The sequence below is a fragment of the Plecotus auritus genome (genome assembly GCF_963455305.1).
Source record: "Plecotus auritus genome assembly, chromosome: 5".
Taxonomy (NCBI): Eukaryota; Metazoa; Chordata; class Mammalia; order Chiroptera; family Vespertilionidae; genus Plecotus; species Plecotus auritus.
The window spans coordinates 128,088,389-128,105,617 of NC_137776.1; the positions used below are offsets into that span (position 1 = coordinate 128,088,389).

A 17,229-nucleotide genomic window follows, 5' to 3' on the forward strand; every position below is an offset into this window, starting at 1 on the left:
AATAGGAACATATGCCTAAGAATTCACATTGATTTGCTAAAAGTAACTTATAAAGTGAAATTATTAGCTCCCCTTCGCCCCATGCCTCCTCATTAAAGCGCTTCTCATCACATTCTACTGCTTTAATAAGCTTCCCATGCAGAAAGCATCCACAGGACAGTCCACATATTAAAACGTTAAGTCCCTAGAACTAGAAATAGAGGTTGCCAGTTCCGACAGATTGTGAGACTTACAAATTAAAATACAGGACTCCAGTTAAATTCGCATTTCGGTTAATCAACGAAAAATATGTTTTATATAAGCATGTCCCAAACATTACATGGGCCATACGTGTCTAAAATAATGATCCCTCTCTATTTGACACTCCCATTTAACCGGGCGCCCGGGTCTCCTCTGGCCACCTCTGGCCACCTCTCAGGGCCCATTCCCCACCTTCCAGGCCCAGAGCCCGGGTGCTGGTTTAAAACTCGGGGCCGCAGGCCAGGCCGCGCCCCCTGATTGGCCGCGGCGCGCCCGCCCCGCCGACCGCGGGCGTCACGCAGCCCGAGCCGCCGGGGCCCCGCCGCCACCGCAGTCGCCGCCGCCTCCTCCGCAGCCTTGCTCGGCGCAAGTGCGGCGCGCGCTGGGGGAGGGGGCGCGGCGCAGCGCGGTTGGCGCGGGGCCCAGCGGGCGGCTGGATTAAGTTTCTCCGTCGCGCGTGACTGTGTCTGCGCGTTTATTGAAGCTCCTCCCCGGGCCGTTACTTCGGAAGAGGGAGAACGTGGGCGAGGCGAGGCACTCGGCGTCCTCGGCTCCCCGGCTCCCCAGCCCTCCGCCCCTTTGCTTCCCTGCCGGGGGCGGCCGCCGCGAGCCGGGTAAGCGGCGCCGAGATGGGGCCGCGAGGGCGGAGCGCGCGCCCGCGCCTTGTGCGCGCGCCGGTCGGGGGTGCGCGGGTTCCGCGGGCTCCGGGCGCGGGGCGGGCGCGGGCGCGGGCGGGGGCGCAGCCGGGGGCGGGGGCGCTAGCCCCACCCCGCGAGGCCCGGGAAGCCGCTGCTCCAATGGCTCTTAAAAAGGATGAGGTCTGGAAGTTTCTTTCCTCTGCTCCTGGCCCCTGAACCACAGTCCCAGGTCCTTCATTCCTCCCTCCCCGACCCGCTTGTTTTTGCTTACTTTAAGTGGTTTGAAAGTTTTTTCTTTTCCTTCGCCTGGAGGGGCACAGTGCCAAGAAAGGGGGGGCGGGGGGACCCGGGCCTGGCGCGCGGGCCGGTCGCAGGAGCCTGTTGCTCTCCACTGCTGTTGCTCTCCAGGCTGAACGCCTCGTCCACCGTTATGCGGTGCCGGGCTGTGAGGGGTGGGTAGAGGGTGGGGGAAATGTCCCCGCCCTGGGGTCTCACGCCCCGCCGGCTGGGGACCCAGACCGCGCCGCTAAATGGTACCCCCTCTCCTTGGCGTCTGTGCCTTTTCGTCTGCTGCCCACGCTGGTACCAGCATTTTGCTTCACATCTTCCTCTCCCCCACCCCACTACCCCGTCCCCGGCGCTGTTGGGGGGTGGGGAGTGGGGGGCTGCTTTTATCTGCGATTTCGCAGACAGACCCGGGATGCCAGATGCTTCCTGGGAAGCGCTGTTGGACGCTTTGTGTCTTGGGGAGTTGCGTGAGTGTAGGCAGTGGTGATGGTGTAAATTTTGGCTGGCGTTCTTTGCGAAGGCACAAAGGCCAGTTTATTTCCTGCAGATCACTTGGAAACTGAAGCTGGGACTGCAGAGAAGAGGAGGGGCCTGCGAGGGCGGGAGGTGGCCTCCGCAGTTCAGGGGTAGAGGCGAGTTGGGACCAGGAGAAATCTCGGTCCATCTCCGAGGGTGGGGCTGCTGAAGTTGCTCTCCTTGGAAGGAACCCGGGCGGGGGCGCTGTGTGCCTTGGGTGGGGAGGGTTTGGGTGGCGACTAGGGTTTCACGGGTATCGTCAGATAAGATGACCATGGCTTTGCCAGGCCAGAAGAAAACCCCTCCGTGCTGTTTTGATGTTGAGAGGGGAAGGTTGTGAAAAGTGGCCTGTCATCCAGCTTTGATGGACAGCTGTGGTATAAACATTCTTCTTGCGTTTGGGTAGACATTACTCATTTAGGATACATTTTACAGAATACATTAACACCTGATCTGAAAAACTAACCAGGTGATGGCTTGGGGCTTGGGAGTTTTTACACGTAGAACTTGGGTGCAGGTGTTTATAATGAACTTTTTTTTTTTTTTTTTTTTTTTTTTTTTAGGGTTGAATCATCTACATTTGTAATATATGCATTTAGTGCCTGGTAGAATTTAAGTAAACAATTGTATTTAAAAACCCAACAAAACTTAAAGTTCCTTGGCTTGAACTTCTAATACAGTGCAAAGCTCTGGATGGATGCACCTGTGCCTTGCCTGAGGGAGGGGTGGAGAGGGCTTAATCTTGTCTGGGATGCCTAGATATGCTGCTCCTTAATGGAGTACTTTACAAATGCGCGTTTCTGTCTAGATTGGGCTCTGTCCTTGCCCCGACTTCACATTAGGTTCAAACAAACAAACAAAAAAGCAGAGGGTGTGTAGATTGAAGGGCCATAGGCCAAGATGGCCTGCTGCAGTGGTTTTTGCCCCTGAGGTGTAGGAGCTAGGGATGGTTTGTACACTTTTAAATGGCTGAAAGACAAAATCAAAAGACTATTTCTCATGTGAAAATTATATGAAAATCAAATTTGTGTCCATATTTAAGTTTGGTTGGAGCACAGCCACACTTAATCCTATTGTGGGTGTCTCCTTCTTGCTGTGCATGGCTGCTTTCACAGCTAGTGGCAGAGTTGAGTGGTTGCATAGCTGAGACAGGTGTATAGCCTTCAGAGTCTGAAATATGTACTGTTACTCTGTAAGGAAAAGTATTGTTTAAATACTCCCTTTTGTGATAGGTGCATTGTTTAATTTTATTGCCTCTCAGGCCCTGTTTCTGGTGCCCCTTGAACTGGCAGACTTCCCCCCTCCTCCAAAATAGACTAATTATAAATCATTGTGTTGGATTTTCTCATTTCCAAGTTTCATTCTCAACTTATTGGTATCTTTCTCTGTTGGAATCTAGGATAAACTGGCGTTTCTGATGAGCAGAAATTGTGTATTTACATATTTTAACTTTAATATAGATGGCCATATTTCAAGGCGTTCTGCAATGAGTTCTAGAAACTTCTAACTGTTGTGTTACCTGAGTAGGTTTGAGGACTATAGTTTTGTTTCTTTAGGTAAAAAGAGCAAGGGGTTAGCATGTCACGGGTTCTTTCAGAGGGCAAGGCAAAGCTAGTGTGAACTCTTCCCTACTCCTCTTTTCTACCTCACTTGCTAAAACTAACAAAAAACTGATGAAAAAACTGATGAAATTTATCTCCAACGTATTAATAGGTCATTCAGATGGGTACCATACCTCTTACTTGTGTTCCTTTTCTTTCCTTGGCAGTATTTCTTCTCCTCTCTTTTGTTTCTGGTTTTTCTTCTCTCCTTAACACATATCTTCCTTTTATCTCCTCCGCCTGACTGTTGTGGCTTGGGAAAAGAGAGATGTCAATTTTTATTGTGCTCCAAATTCCTATCATGTAGACATTGCTCTCTTTGGCCCTTAAAGATGTCTTTCCATTTTAGATACCTTTTTACTGCACATATACTGTGAGGGAGTAGAGGCTTTTACCAGAGTTTATTATATCTCAGCAAGGTGGGTGTGCTCAGGACACGTTCATGGAAATCCTAGAAGTGTAATTTTGTCTTGATGCAGGACTTTAGTCTTGAGCTGCTGGCGTGGAGGCTGTGCTTTACAAATAAAGAAGTGAACCCATTGTCTAGAGCCGTGGTCGGCAAACTGCGGCTCGCGAGCCACATGCGGCTCTTTGGCCCCTTGAGTGTGGCTCTTCCACAAAATACCACGGCCTGGGCGAGTCTATTTTGAAGAAGTGACGTTAGAAGAAGTTTAAGTTTAAAAAATTTGGCTCTCAAAAGAAATTCCAATCGTTGTACTGTTGATATTTGGCTCTGTTGACTAATGAGTTTGCCGACCACTGGTCTAGAGTTAAGATTAAGGGATTTAGAAGCTGGCATGTGAAAATGAATTTACCTGGAAGATAACTGTCTGAGTTAAAGGCAGATTATTCTCTCCAGATTACATCCCAAGTCTGACATCATAGACTTGACTCTTTTAGGTTGACTTGCAGATTGGCTCCATTTTGTATATTTATAACATGCACAAAGAACTCTGTGACTTTCGTAAAATATCTTGAGCCCATAACAGAGTTCTTAAAGTTGATGTGTTGGACTGGAAATGTCCCCATATATGATGGAGCAAACAACACATCTGTCAGTGACAGATCCTGTACTTCAAAGTAAAGAAGCAGAGCGCTTCCATAGATTCAGAACTGCTTGATGGTGCCTGTGAATGACTGTATCTTACATCATGATTGTATTTCCCAAATAGTTATATCTGCTCAAAAACCACATGTTGCCTAAAGTAGACATTAGCTTGATAGAGTTACATTGTTACATACATTATTAACCCCATACTTAAGAGAAGAAAGGTATTATTTTTTCTCTTGTAAATTAGTGTCATTCATAGGAGAGCATCCATATAAATACAGTTGGGGAATTATGTTTAGTATGGTAAAGTTGGTATATTGAGATTAAATAATTATAGTGAAGTACCATATGGGCAAGTAAGAATGAGATGAAAAACTACTTCTAGATAAAGGAAACTGATGTTAAGTAATCCATTGTCTTCCTGTGAAATATTTCCCATGAAGGTCTGAGGTAGTTACTCATTTAGTAGATAGTAATAGATGGATTCGAAGGCATATTGTATAGGGCTATAAATCAATATACTGCTATAGTTTATTATCTTAATTGGAAAAATACACAGAGAAAAGAATAAAATGTTTTACATTTAATAAAAGTTACAGGGATTCAAATAAATTAGACATCAGCATGGGATTTCTTGCTGACTACTTGTAGATGGCTGCCTTCTCCCTTGTCTTCACATGGGCTCCCATCTGTGTATGCCTGTGTCTTAATCTCTTAAGAGGACACCAGTCATATTGGGTTAGGGACCACCCCAGTGACCTCATTTAACCTTACTTCTTTAAAGACCCTATCTCCAAATACGGTCATATTCTGAGGTACTGGTTAGGATTTCAACATACAAGTTTGGGGACATAAGTCAGCCCATAAAAGAGTTCTTAAAGAGATGGCAAGGCTCTCATTGACTGTAGGCTGTATACTGGTGAGACCTTGAAGAATGGACTGGTTCAGGGTAAGGGAGGGAGGTCATGTAGGGGCTGTTATGGTAGTATAACTAAGTATTATTGTGTAATTTGATGTTTGTGAATAAAGAGAAACTGCTATTTGAGGACAAGGTATTTTAGCTTTGGCCTGAGGCCACTTGTTTTCTTTATCCTGGTGTTTACTGGGAAATTGGCATTCATTTTTGTACATAGAGCCTTAATTTTCTTTTTAAATGCATCATAAAATATTTTCATGATAGTTTTGGAGTCTGATTTAGCAGCATTTTTTATTTAAATTACATTAATCTATAAACTATGTATATACAATGTGCATATTTTGTGGGCAAATATTTGGCATAATCTTTTTTCCCCAGAAATCTTCCCATTTTTGGAAAGATAAAAGATTTTAAAAGTAATAATATGTTTTCTTTATCACAAAATAATGAAAATGTTTTTAAGTGTTGCAATTATAATTATTTATAATGTTAAAGCAATTCTTTAGACTAAAAATTTGGCCAGCTGAGTTAAAATAAAAAAAAAGGTAAAAGGAGACTTAAGTTCTTGCTTTTTTTTTTTTTTTTTTTTGCCTGTGGTGGTGAAATTTGTTTGGTCTAGGGAATACATATTTTTATCCTCCTTTTAGTTTGATTTATATCTGTGAAAACAGCATTCATTGTTATTTCCTTGTAAACAACTCCACCTCCAGATCTAAGGTGATATAAATAAATGCATGAGGTGAACATGAAAAAGGAAACACTTGTAAGAAAGGAAAAAACAGAAATATTAGTAACACAAACACCAGAGAGAGAGAGAGAGAGAGAGAGAGAGAGAGAGAGAGAGAGAGAGATCTTGAGGAAAAACGTATTTAGATTGTGTTGATGACTTAATGTTGATCATTTGAATATGTCTTGATATAGTTTACTTATTAGTGCTTATATCTTAAAACTAGAATAAAATATGTAAGATAATTATTTCTTCTGGTAACTTTTTTATGATAAAAAAGCATATTTAAAAAATATGTATGTGGAAGACATAGACAAGCTCAAAGAAGGAAAAAATTTACCTGTAATTCTATCACCTAGGTGCAACCTCCTTTCCCCCAAAGAAAACACATATTTGTGAACTGAGGATGCTAAATTATTTTGATATAACAAATGCATAACTAGAGATGTTGATCAGCAGATTTCCTTGATTGCTCATTTTCTCAGTGAGGAAATGGGGTCTGAGATTATTAAACATCCATATCTTCTTTAATAGCATCTATTTGAACCAATGTCTCTTGACTCTGAGGAGGTTAACTACCATGTGGCACACAGGACACCAGTGGAGAATGCATGTTTAAATCTTGATTTCTGCTCAAAATTATTCGTTACCTGGACCTATAGTTAATCTTAGAATAGCTTTATCTTATGGAATTGAGTGGGCCCCTGGCATGCCTTGCATCAGGGAACTGGATGTAGAAATGGTCAGGAAATCTGTCATTCTGTGCTCTCAGAACATCAGTGACCTAAGAAAACCGTGAGGATAGAATCATGAAGTTAAAAAATGTTTCCACGACTTAAAAGATGCTATCTGATCTATACCAAGTATGCCCAGCTTTTCTTAAATGTTGCTAGGCCTCCTTAGCAGGTCCTGTTTGTCTGTTACTGGATAAAGTTCACACAGCTTTAGGTTAGGTGCTCCCTCGCAATGTGCCACCTCTCCCAGCCTCCCATGAGTATTTAATTTTAATTAGTCAAAGTGTGAAGTCTGCCTCTGGGAGACATTTATTTCCCACTGTAGGACCCAGGGAGGACTCAACTCTAAGCTTCAGTGGAGTTGGAATTCTGCCTTTCCTCCCACCCCACCCACTTCCTTCCACATTCATGGTTTTGCTGGGAATAGTTAAATAGATATTCTATTCCCACTTAGAAAAGTAGAGCACAGAATGGCTCTTTATTCTGATAGAATCTGCTGACTATATATGTTGGGTCAGGCTAAGTCACAGAGTACTTTTAGATCTGTTTTGAGGCAGGAAAACAAAAGAAGAAACACCCCTGGGCCTGGATTATTGGTCCCTAGCCAGCTCCATTAAGTTCAGTGGACATTGGTTGGGGCTGAACCAGGACATTTCAGGTTCGACCCTTTCTCAAGTCAGAGGAAGGATTGTTTAATTGCTGCATACTTTATAATTGACATGGTAAACTGCACAAATTGTAAGTGTACAATCTATTGAATTTTGGTCTATGAGAAACCATCCCCACAGTCAAGACAGTGGACATAAACTATGCTCCTGCCCCCGTGTAATCCTTTCCGGCCTCCCCTTCTGCCTATCTCCCATCACCAAGTAAACACTGACTTGCTTTCTGTCCCTATAGATTATCTCACATTCTCTAGAGCTTTATATAATTGGGATCTCACAGTATGTTCTTTTTGTTTGACTTCTTTTACTCTATATTTTGGGATTTATCCAGGTTGCCTGTATTAATAACTTATTATTATTTATTGCTGAGTACTAGATCATTGTATAGATATACCATTCAGGAATATTTAAAATAGTTTAGGAATCTTTTATGCTTTGTATGTTGTCTTGTAGAGTATTTGTTCTTGGTTTCAACTGTGTGTGTCAGACTTTTGTGTTTGACAGTATTTATAAACATAAAATTTAAGTGCCCTTATTTAATGTTACTATGTAAGTCATACTTTTAAAAAACCTACCAGTAATTGTAAAATGAAGAGATTTAAAGGTTTCTAATTTTTAAAGATTATCAGGTGATTATTTTTTTTTAAAGTCACATGAGTATTGAGACTTTCCACAGCTTTTGCATCCTGTCTTGTGAAGAGGAGAAGCACAGCATGGTCAGTTTCCTAAGCGAGCCAAAGTTTGTTGTCCAGACTGCTTGCCTAATGCTTCTGACTTGCTAATTTTTGGCACTTCTTTATTTTTTATTGATTTATCTATCACTGCTTGTGACAAATTTATGTGACACCATATAGTGAATTGGTTAACAAAGGAGTAATTTGGTGCCTAAATTATCCAAATAATTGTCACGCAGTATATGTTACAACTAAGACCATCAAATACAGTAAGAATTGAAGTGGGGATAACCATTATAGTGTGCAAACACAGTATTCTGGAAGAAATTATTCAGACTTTTTGGGTCACTTTAAGCATTTATATGTCTGTCTGTACTTTCTGATCAATTAAGTGAAATTAAGTGGCAAAACCCAAAAACAACACCATTTTAGGCAGATGTGCTCTCTAGATTTTAAAAAAGTAAAAATTGATTTATAATCTTATTAACATTTAGTCCTTGGAGTAGCATAGTAAAATACAGTTAATGAATGTTGTTAAGTAGAGGATAAGAAGCAAATAGTCATGTTTATTGAAAGAGAATAAAACCTTTTAAAATGTTTTTAGAGGGAAAATACCAGTTTTCAGGATGGCTCTAGTGAGTCCTATAGAATTACATATGGTAACTAAATAGTGTAGCCTATTATATTTATCTGTGAATCAGTAATTAGGGAATTGAATTGGGCCATGCTAATTTATCTTTTATGGCTAGGATGCTAGGGCTTATGTTCAGGTAGTTTCATATTAATTTTTTTTAATATATATTTTTTGTATCTGAACTACTTGGAATCTTGCCAGCATGCTGTAAACTGTGTAAACTGTCATTCCTTTTGCTGACTATTTTTTCTTTGCCTTTGCACCAAAGGTGGTCCAGGCTTTATTATATTGTTTCCTGTTGGTGAATGTGTGCTCTTTGTTCCAATCTTTCAGGTGAATTCATTCTTGTCCCAGAAACAAATGGAATATCAGGCAAAAACAGACAAAGAAGGATTTTAATTTCAATAAATTCCTCATGTTATTGCAGCAAAATAGCTATACATCAGTTCCTCTTCTCCTCTCCTCCCTTCTATCATCTCCTCAGTTACAAGAATAATCAATCACAGAAATACAGAATCACCAGTCAAATATGTAATGCCTTGCATAACATTAAGAGACAGATATTGTCATTGCAGGCATAATAAACCATCAAGTTCTTCCTAAAAATAACAACTTAGAAGTTTGCCTAGACTCTGGATTCATCAGTTTGCATATGGTTGGACCTGGCCTGTAATTTCTCATGTATATTTCACATTTTATTTATTTACTTTTACTGTTGACTATTACAGATGTCCCCAGTCCCTCCTCCTTTGCCTCAGTGTATTCTCAGCAATGTAGACTCCCACTGACTAACAAGATTATCAGCTGATTCAGACAGTGACACCTCTTCGCTGACAGAGGAATACAAGGTTTTTTCTAGTAATTCTTTAGTACAGATTATGGAAAACACTAATTTTATTACTGTGGACATTTTTTCTTGAGTATATTCGTATTATCCAAAGGTGAATGTTCTGATTGAGTATGGAAGTGAGTAAGAGAGGATTGTGGACAGTTTTATATTTTTTATAGTATTCTCCTCCATATACAGAGAGAGACTTTATTTTATCTTTAAACTTGCTGGTATGTTTTTTTATTCTACTAGGATTTTTAACTTACCTTACAAATAATTGTGTGAAGTCTGTTTAAAAAGATATTTTATCTTCTCTTATTTTTAATTTGACCTTATTAAGGTTATTTTCCATAAGTAATTTGTTTTCATGTTGGTATAGGAAGCAAAGTGATGTCAAGTAAGCTTTATTTAGTATCAGCTAAATAAACACGATTCCTGGCCTAGTATTTTGAGTGCTTGTGAGTGTGATATTTAGTGTGATCAAGCATGAAGGGTCTTTATTTCTTATTGATTCTACCACTGAGATAATTCTAAAATATAATATATATTTTTAATGTTCATGTTGACCAGTGTTCCATCCTCCTTCCGTTCTCCCCTCTTGTTCATCTCTACGACTTCTTACTGATAAATCAAATCTGCTTTAACTTCAGCAATACCTGGAGGCTAGTGATTTCCTTCTTCTCTATTTTTTAATTCTTTTCGCCTTAGATTCACAGATGTAATTGATTCACTCACTCTTTCAACAAATATTTATCAAGTGTCTACTCTGGGCCAGCCAATATTAGTGGTTCTGGGGATATAACCTTGTGAGGAAAAAAAGAAAAAAGAAAAAAAGAAGAACCACCACCAACAAAACAACAAAAATCACTGCCCTCGTGGCACTTAAATTCTGGTAATACCTATTTTACAAAGGTATTTCAAGATCAATATGTCGGAAAGGAATACATTTCCACTCCTTCCTCTAAAAACAGATGACATTCCTATTTCTGCAGTTTTTCTTTAACCTAAGGATGTCCCAATGTTTCTAGTTTCCCAGATTAAAAACTTTGAGAGTTGATCTCTGTTGCTGTCTGTCATTCATCCCACCTGCCCCCAACATACTTGTAGTGGTCAATGAATCTTTTTATTCCCTCTAATGAGCGTATTTTCTTTCTTTTTCCTTGCCACTGCCTTATGCTAAGCTTGCCTTATCTTTGATAGGGCTGTTTTAACGGCCTAACATGTGGTTGTATTATCATTAGTTCTTTTTTCTCTTTGGTGAATTATTTGTCCTTTGGCCAGAATTGTTTTTCCAGAAAATAAATTTTAGTAATCTCTCCTCCACTCCCCATTGTATCTACTCACTGTGCCTGTCTGCAGGGCAAAGTCCAAGGAGACTATGGAAACATTGCTTTTCTAGCTCCTGAAGTTCGGTGGCCTAGTACTATGAACCACGGTCATTAAATTCTCTGTGTTCGTTACGGTTTCATTGCCTTAGCAGACAGCCTTCCCTTAGCAAGAGATGCTTTTACTATTCATTGTTCTAATTGTTCATCCTTCAGGATGATTCACATGTCACATTTCCTCCAAATTCTTTCTGACTCATGGTGCCAGCATTGGATTCCTCTGTCCTCACACAGAATTTAGTGCATCATGTTGCAGTGTAATTATTGTTTTCCACTAAGTCTAGAACTCAGAAGTTAGGTGCTGTCCTTATTCTGCTTTTGCCATATGCTTCAGATATAGACAGATAGAGCTTTGGAGCGGGTGGAGTTTATAGAATTTGGGATGGTCCTCGTACATAAAAAGTAACAAAATTGTGAATTCAAAATTAGATTAAAAGTGCATGTTTATTAAAATGAGAGTGGAAGGATCCTGTGCCCCATGCCTAGGGAAATGTAAGTGCTTAGTTAAAACTTGCGTAAGTAATACAGTGGGGTTTTTTAATATGTTATAGAAATATCATATTTATGTAATTTTTTGGCTGTTGATTTTTTTTAAAGTGTTTTTCATTGATTATTAGAGAGGAAGGGAGAAGGATAGAGAAATAGAAACATCCATGAGAGAGGAACATCATCCATCAGCTCCTCCTGAACACCCCCCACTGGTGATCAAGCCTGGAACCTAGGCATGTGACCTCTTGGTTCCTGGGTCTAAGCTCAACCACTGAGCCACAGGGGCAGCAGGGCGGCTATTGATTTTTTTTAAAGTTAGGAAACGATAGTTAGCCATTCTGTTGCTAATACTGTTGTTAATAATAATGCCCAGAGCTTCAACAGCATTTCTCATTTTCTGAGCAAGATCAGATTTCACTTGGGTGGGAAATGATTCAGTCCTTCCTGTGCGTCTGTAACCTCAGCTGACACCCTGCTCCAGCTCCTGTTAGCCTGGTGAATGCTAAAGAATTTTCTGAGTGCTTTCTAAGTTATCTTTCTGCCAATCCATCTTTCTATTTCTTCTCTCTTTTTGCTTCCTCACCTCATTATTTCTTTTTCCTTTCCTCCCTTATATGTTTATCTGGGTCTTGCTGTACAGCAAACTTATTCCCTCCCCATCTGTCTTTTCTAGTAGATAACACTTTTAAATAAGTGTCAGTTCTTTGGCAAACTGAATTTTGGAGTTTGCAATTATTGACTTCATTTCTTCCTCTTTGAAATATTATAGGGGGTGATTTTGAAGTTCCTCAGTAGAACAAAAAGTATGTATAGTTTCCAGCAATGGGAAAGGAGATGTCCTAAAGCCACATGCTTTATTTACAGCATAGGGAAAACATGGTGCAATTTACAAGTAAGTCCCAGTCCAGAAATGATTGAATTTTATGTGTTTTAAGGGGTTACTTATTTAATAAACATGGTTAATCCGATAGCAAATTGGAAACGGCAAAACAGAGAGATTAGTGTCCAGAGATTAATAGAAGTCAAAATGATGATAGCAATAGCTTTTGTATACTCTCCTCCCTGGAAGCACTTAGTTCTTTACTTGATTCTGAATTACTTTATAACTGACTATATTATTTATTATTACTATAATAAACCTTTATTTTTTTATCATAAATTCTTTAAAAATTGAAAACTATATAATGTACTTCACTCCATAGATGAGTGATAAATTGATAATATTGAATGTATGAATTTAATATTTTTAGAACTATCAAAGTCATAAATGCATTATAAAAATTTTAGACATCACCTCAAAGAGATGATAAGAGATTTGCAAGTCGCACCACAGAGGTGACCATAATAAGTGGCTTGATGGATATCTCTCAGGCTCTGCCTCTCTCATTCTGTTTGTCTCAGTCACAGGCAGACTCATTCTCACATATGCAATTCTGCCTGTTGACTTCACATCTATGGGGTCTAACAGGTAGGATTCTGGATGCAGACAGTGGGTTCACGTGTCTCACATGAGAGGATCCATGAGGTCTTTATCTTCAGGCATGTAGAGATTCCTGCACCCACTTTAGTAGCTGCTCAGCTTCCCTCATCCATGTGGACCAGGATTGGTGGATCCCATCCCCTTTCCATGGACATTAGTGGTTTTTCCAATTCTGAAGGCTATTTTATCAATGCTCTGATGGGTAGTCTCAAAAATACATCTTTGAACAATTGTGCAAGAATTTCTGTGGGGTAACCTCCTGGGGAGCCCTGCCAGGTGCAGGTGTGCACCTGTGGGACTTTGGCAGGTCCTGCACACTGTTCTCCCAGAGGAGGGGCCTTTCCCCTGCTACCTCACAATGTCCCCAGGGCTGGTCCCCACCAGACCAGAAGCCTGCCAGTCTGAAGGTGACAGTGCTCTCCCCCCAATGTTGACCTTGGTGTGTCCCCATCAGGGAAGGGGGACATCTCTGACATGTACTGGCGTGTGTCCTGCCTCTCGTTGGAAGCCCTGTGTCCCTTTAGAAAACACCGATGACTTTCCAGCGTTTTCTGCACCATAGGGATGTGGCACCTCTCTCTGGCCTTGGGTTGTGAGGAAGGCTTTCCAACTGCCCCTGATGGGTTTTCCACAGGCTGCTCCTCTGTGGCAGGGACCAGGAGGGCAGATTCTGGAGAGCATTCTTCAGCCAGTGGTGGAGGGTCCTCAGTCATGTCTGGAGGATGGCCCCAGCTCCAGAACTGCAACTGGAGGGGCTGCTGGAGGTGGCAGGACCACTGAGGTGACACCCCTCCAGCTCTACCCCTGAATCAGGCTCCTGGGACTGGACATCAAGTGTTAAACAGGAGTCTGACAAGGAGAAACATTTCGAGAAGAGAAAAGATCACCCATGTGCCTGCATTTCCATGTGCCTCCTAAACACAGAACAGCCACAGCCCAGGACCCACCACAGGACGTCCTTCCCACCCGCAGTCCAGCAGATGGGTGGTCTGAGGCCGGTCTTTGCTCCTGGCCAGTCTCTGGGGGTGCTCCCTGTGTATCTGGCACCAATGCTTCCCCATAAGCTTGTTTGGTCCTCAATCCCCCATCCAACCCCCACCTTCTCACCATTGGGCTCTGCCTTCTTGGACTCTAGGTCATCTTGCCTGGTTTGATTAACATGAGCACAGATCTCTAGGTTGGATTTGGAAATCGTGAGCTGCCTGGGGAAACTGGTTGGCTTCATGGAAGGAGTCCTCGAACCATCCATGGGCACTGGTTCCCAAGACGATCCCTCCCCCCTTGCCCCCAGTGACCACACTCACTTTGGGCCTGCTCTGGCTCTTGGTTGTGTGACTCACTTGCCCCTCACTGGTGGAGACAGGTTGGGGGTCTTCATAGACTAGTTGATGCTCCTCGATGTCCTGGGTTGAGCTCTGCAATGACAGTGATCAGCAGTAGATCAGGAGGCCTCAAGCCCTACTCAATGCTGCTTCTGCCCACTGGACCCTCTGCTCCTAGGTCAGGCCCAGCCCTGTGTCTGTACAGACCTCCTCTCAGGGCAAATTAGATTCATCTCCAGGGCTTAGGATAAACAACTGGCAAAGGGCACTGCCCACACTTCCTATTCACCCAGCCAGCCTTGACCTGGGGTGTGGACATGACTGGTCCACCAATGCTTCCATACCTCTGTGCCTATTTTGTTCATCAGTTTATTTTGTTCATTAGATTCCACGTATAAGTGAGATCATATGATATTTGTCTTTCTCTGATTGGCTTATTTCACTTAGCATAATAATCTCCAGATCCATCCATGCTGTTGCAAAATATAAGATTTCCTTTCTTATGACCGAGTAGTATTCCATTTATTAAATGTACCACAGCTTTTCCATCCATTCATCTACTGATGGGCATTTAGGCTGTTTCCAGATCTTGGCTATTGTAAGTAACATTGTAGTGAACATAGGGGTGCATATATTTTTTCAAATCAGTGTTTTGGGATTCTTAGGATATATTCCTAGAAGTGGGATCGCTGGATCAAAATGCAGTTGCATTTTTAATTTTTTAGATACTCCATATTGTTCTCCACAGTAACTGCACCAGTCTGCATTCCCACCAGCAGTGCACTAGGGTTTCCTTTTCTCCACATCCTCGCTAGCATTTGCTTATTGATTTATTGATGATAATCATTCTGGCAGGTGTGAGATGGTACCTAATTTGCATCTCTCTGATGATTAGTGAAGTTGAGTATCTTTTCATGTATCTGTGGCCATCTGTATGTCCTCTTTGGAGAAGTGTCTATTCAGATCCTTTGCCCATTTTTTAATTGGATTGTTTGTCTTTTTGGTGTTGACTTGTATAAGTTCTTTATATATTTTGGAACTTAACCCCTTATCAGATATATCATTGGCAAATATGTTCCCCCATTCAGTGGATTCCCTTTTTATTTTGTTGGTGGTTTCTTTTGCTGTGCAAAAGCTTTTTAGTTTGATGTAGTCCCATTTGTTAATTTTGTCTTTTGTTTCCCTTGCCCAAGGAGATATATCAGCAAAAATATTGCTAAGAGAGATGTCTGAGATTTTACTGCCTATATTTTCTTTTAGAATGATTATGGTTTCAAGACTTACATTTAAGTCTTTTATCCATTTTGAGTTTATTCTTGTGTATGGTGTAAGTTGGTGGTCTAGTTTCTTTTCTTTCTTTCTTTCTTTGCCTGTACTTGTCCAATTCTTACAACACCGTTTATTGAAGAAACTGTCTTTACTCCATTGAATGCTCTTGCCTCCTTTGTCAAATATTGATTGACCATAAAGGCGTGGGTTTATTTCTAGGCTCTCTGTTCTGTTTTATTGATCTACATACCGTTCTTATGCAGTACCAGACTATTTTGAATATAATGGCTTTGTGGTATAGTTTGATATTTGATATTGTGATACCTCCAACTTTGTTGTTCTTTCTTAAACTTGCTGAGGCTATTTGGGGTTGTTAGGTGTGTGGCTTTTTTGTTTTACATAAGTTTTTGGAATTTTTTTTCTAGATCTGTGAAATATGTGATTGGTATTTTAGTAGGAATTGCATTAAATCTATAGATTCCTTTGGGTAGTATGGACATTTTAGTGATAATAATTATTTCAGTCCATGAACACAGTATATGCTTTCCGTTATTTGTGTCTCCCTCAATTTCTTTCCTCAGTGTCCTATAATATTTTGAGTACAGACCTTTTACTTTCTTGGTTAAATTTATTCTAGGGGCCTTATTTTTTATTGCAATAGTAAATGGGATTGTTTTCTTAATTTCTCTTTCTGATAGTTCATTTTTGGTTTATGAAAATTCCACTAATTTCTGAATATTAATTTTGTATCCTGCTAATTTTAGGTAATGACCAAATTTCTTTTTAAAAAATATATTTTAATGATTTCAGAGAGGAGAGGAGAGGGAGAGAGAGATAGAAACATAAATGATGAGAGAGAATCATTAATTGCCTTGCTCCTGCACTGGAGATCAAGCCTGAAACCGGGGCATATGCCCTGACCGAGAATGGCACCATGACCTCCTGTTTCATGGGTGGATGCTCAACCAGTGAGCCACACCGGTCAGGCGTGACCTCATTTCTTAATATTGTTTCACTCAGGTCGGTATAGAGAATTGAAGTTATATTTTGGTGGACAGTTAAATTTCATTGGTGGAAAGAGGAGTTTCAAGGGCAGGTGCTAAATGTTAGAGATGTTCAGAATAAAGAAAATGGAGAAAGGGAATTTTTAAATTAAAAAAAAATTTAAATACTCATTTGAGGATATGTTTTTATTGATTTTAGAGAAAGAGAAAGGGAGAAGGAGAGTGAGGGAGAGAAACATAAATTGGTTGCCTCCCATACACACCCCAACAGGGTATTGAACACGAAACCTGGGTATGTGCCCTGACCAAGAATCAAACCCGTGACCTTTTGGTGCACAGAACAATGCTCAACCACAACTGACTTAACACCAGCCAGATCAGAAAGGGAATTTTTAAAAGTATCGTTTGAGGTTATAATTTGGATCTCTTTCTATCACCCCACTTGGACTGCTATACTGTACTGTCAATCTCCAAATCTTCATGGCTTGAAGCAACATTACTTTTCATTCACATGACATATTAACTGGGCCACCTCTGACTCAGCTCTGTACCCTCTTCATGGCTGAGCCCAGGCTGAAGGGCCCGTCCTAAATGCTCTGTGACAGGCAGAGGGAAGACAAAGATGGTAGAAGCACTACTTTAAGGCTCTTAAAGCTTCTGCTGGCAAGTGGCATTTGTCACTTCTCACCTTGCTGTGCTAAAGTGACATGGCCCAGTCTGACATCAGCAGGTATGGAGATGTAATGCTCCCTCAGTGGGAAAGCCAT

The 17,229-nt window shown here is 41.1% G+C and overlaps 1 protein-coding gene across 12 annotated transcripts in view; it reads left to right on the plus strand.

Moving 5' to 3' along the window:
- The window catches only part of MPDZ (multiple PDZ domain crumbs cell polarity complex component), a 203,992-nt gene that overhangs the window by 17,097 nt on the left and 169,666 nt on the right, over positions 1 to 17,229 (plus strand). For 9 of the 12 annotated variants that reach the window (XM_080671316.1, XM_080671323.1, XM_080671324.1 and 6 more), the window contains exon 1: positions 592 to 854. The exons of 1 other annotated variant lie outside the window; for it this stretch is intronic. The gene's annotated coding sequence lies outside the window, so the exon portion shown is untranslated. Of the gene's footprint in view, positions 1 to 591; positions 855 to 985; positions 1,059 to 1,238; positions 1,331 to 17,229 lie in introns of those variants that run through there. 2 more of the 12 variants (XM_080671320.1, XM_080671322.1) reach the window with 2 other exon arrangements.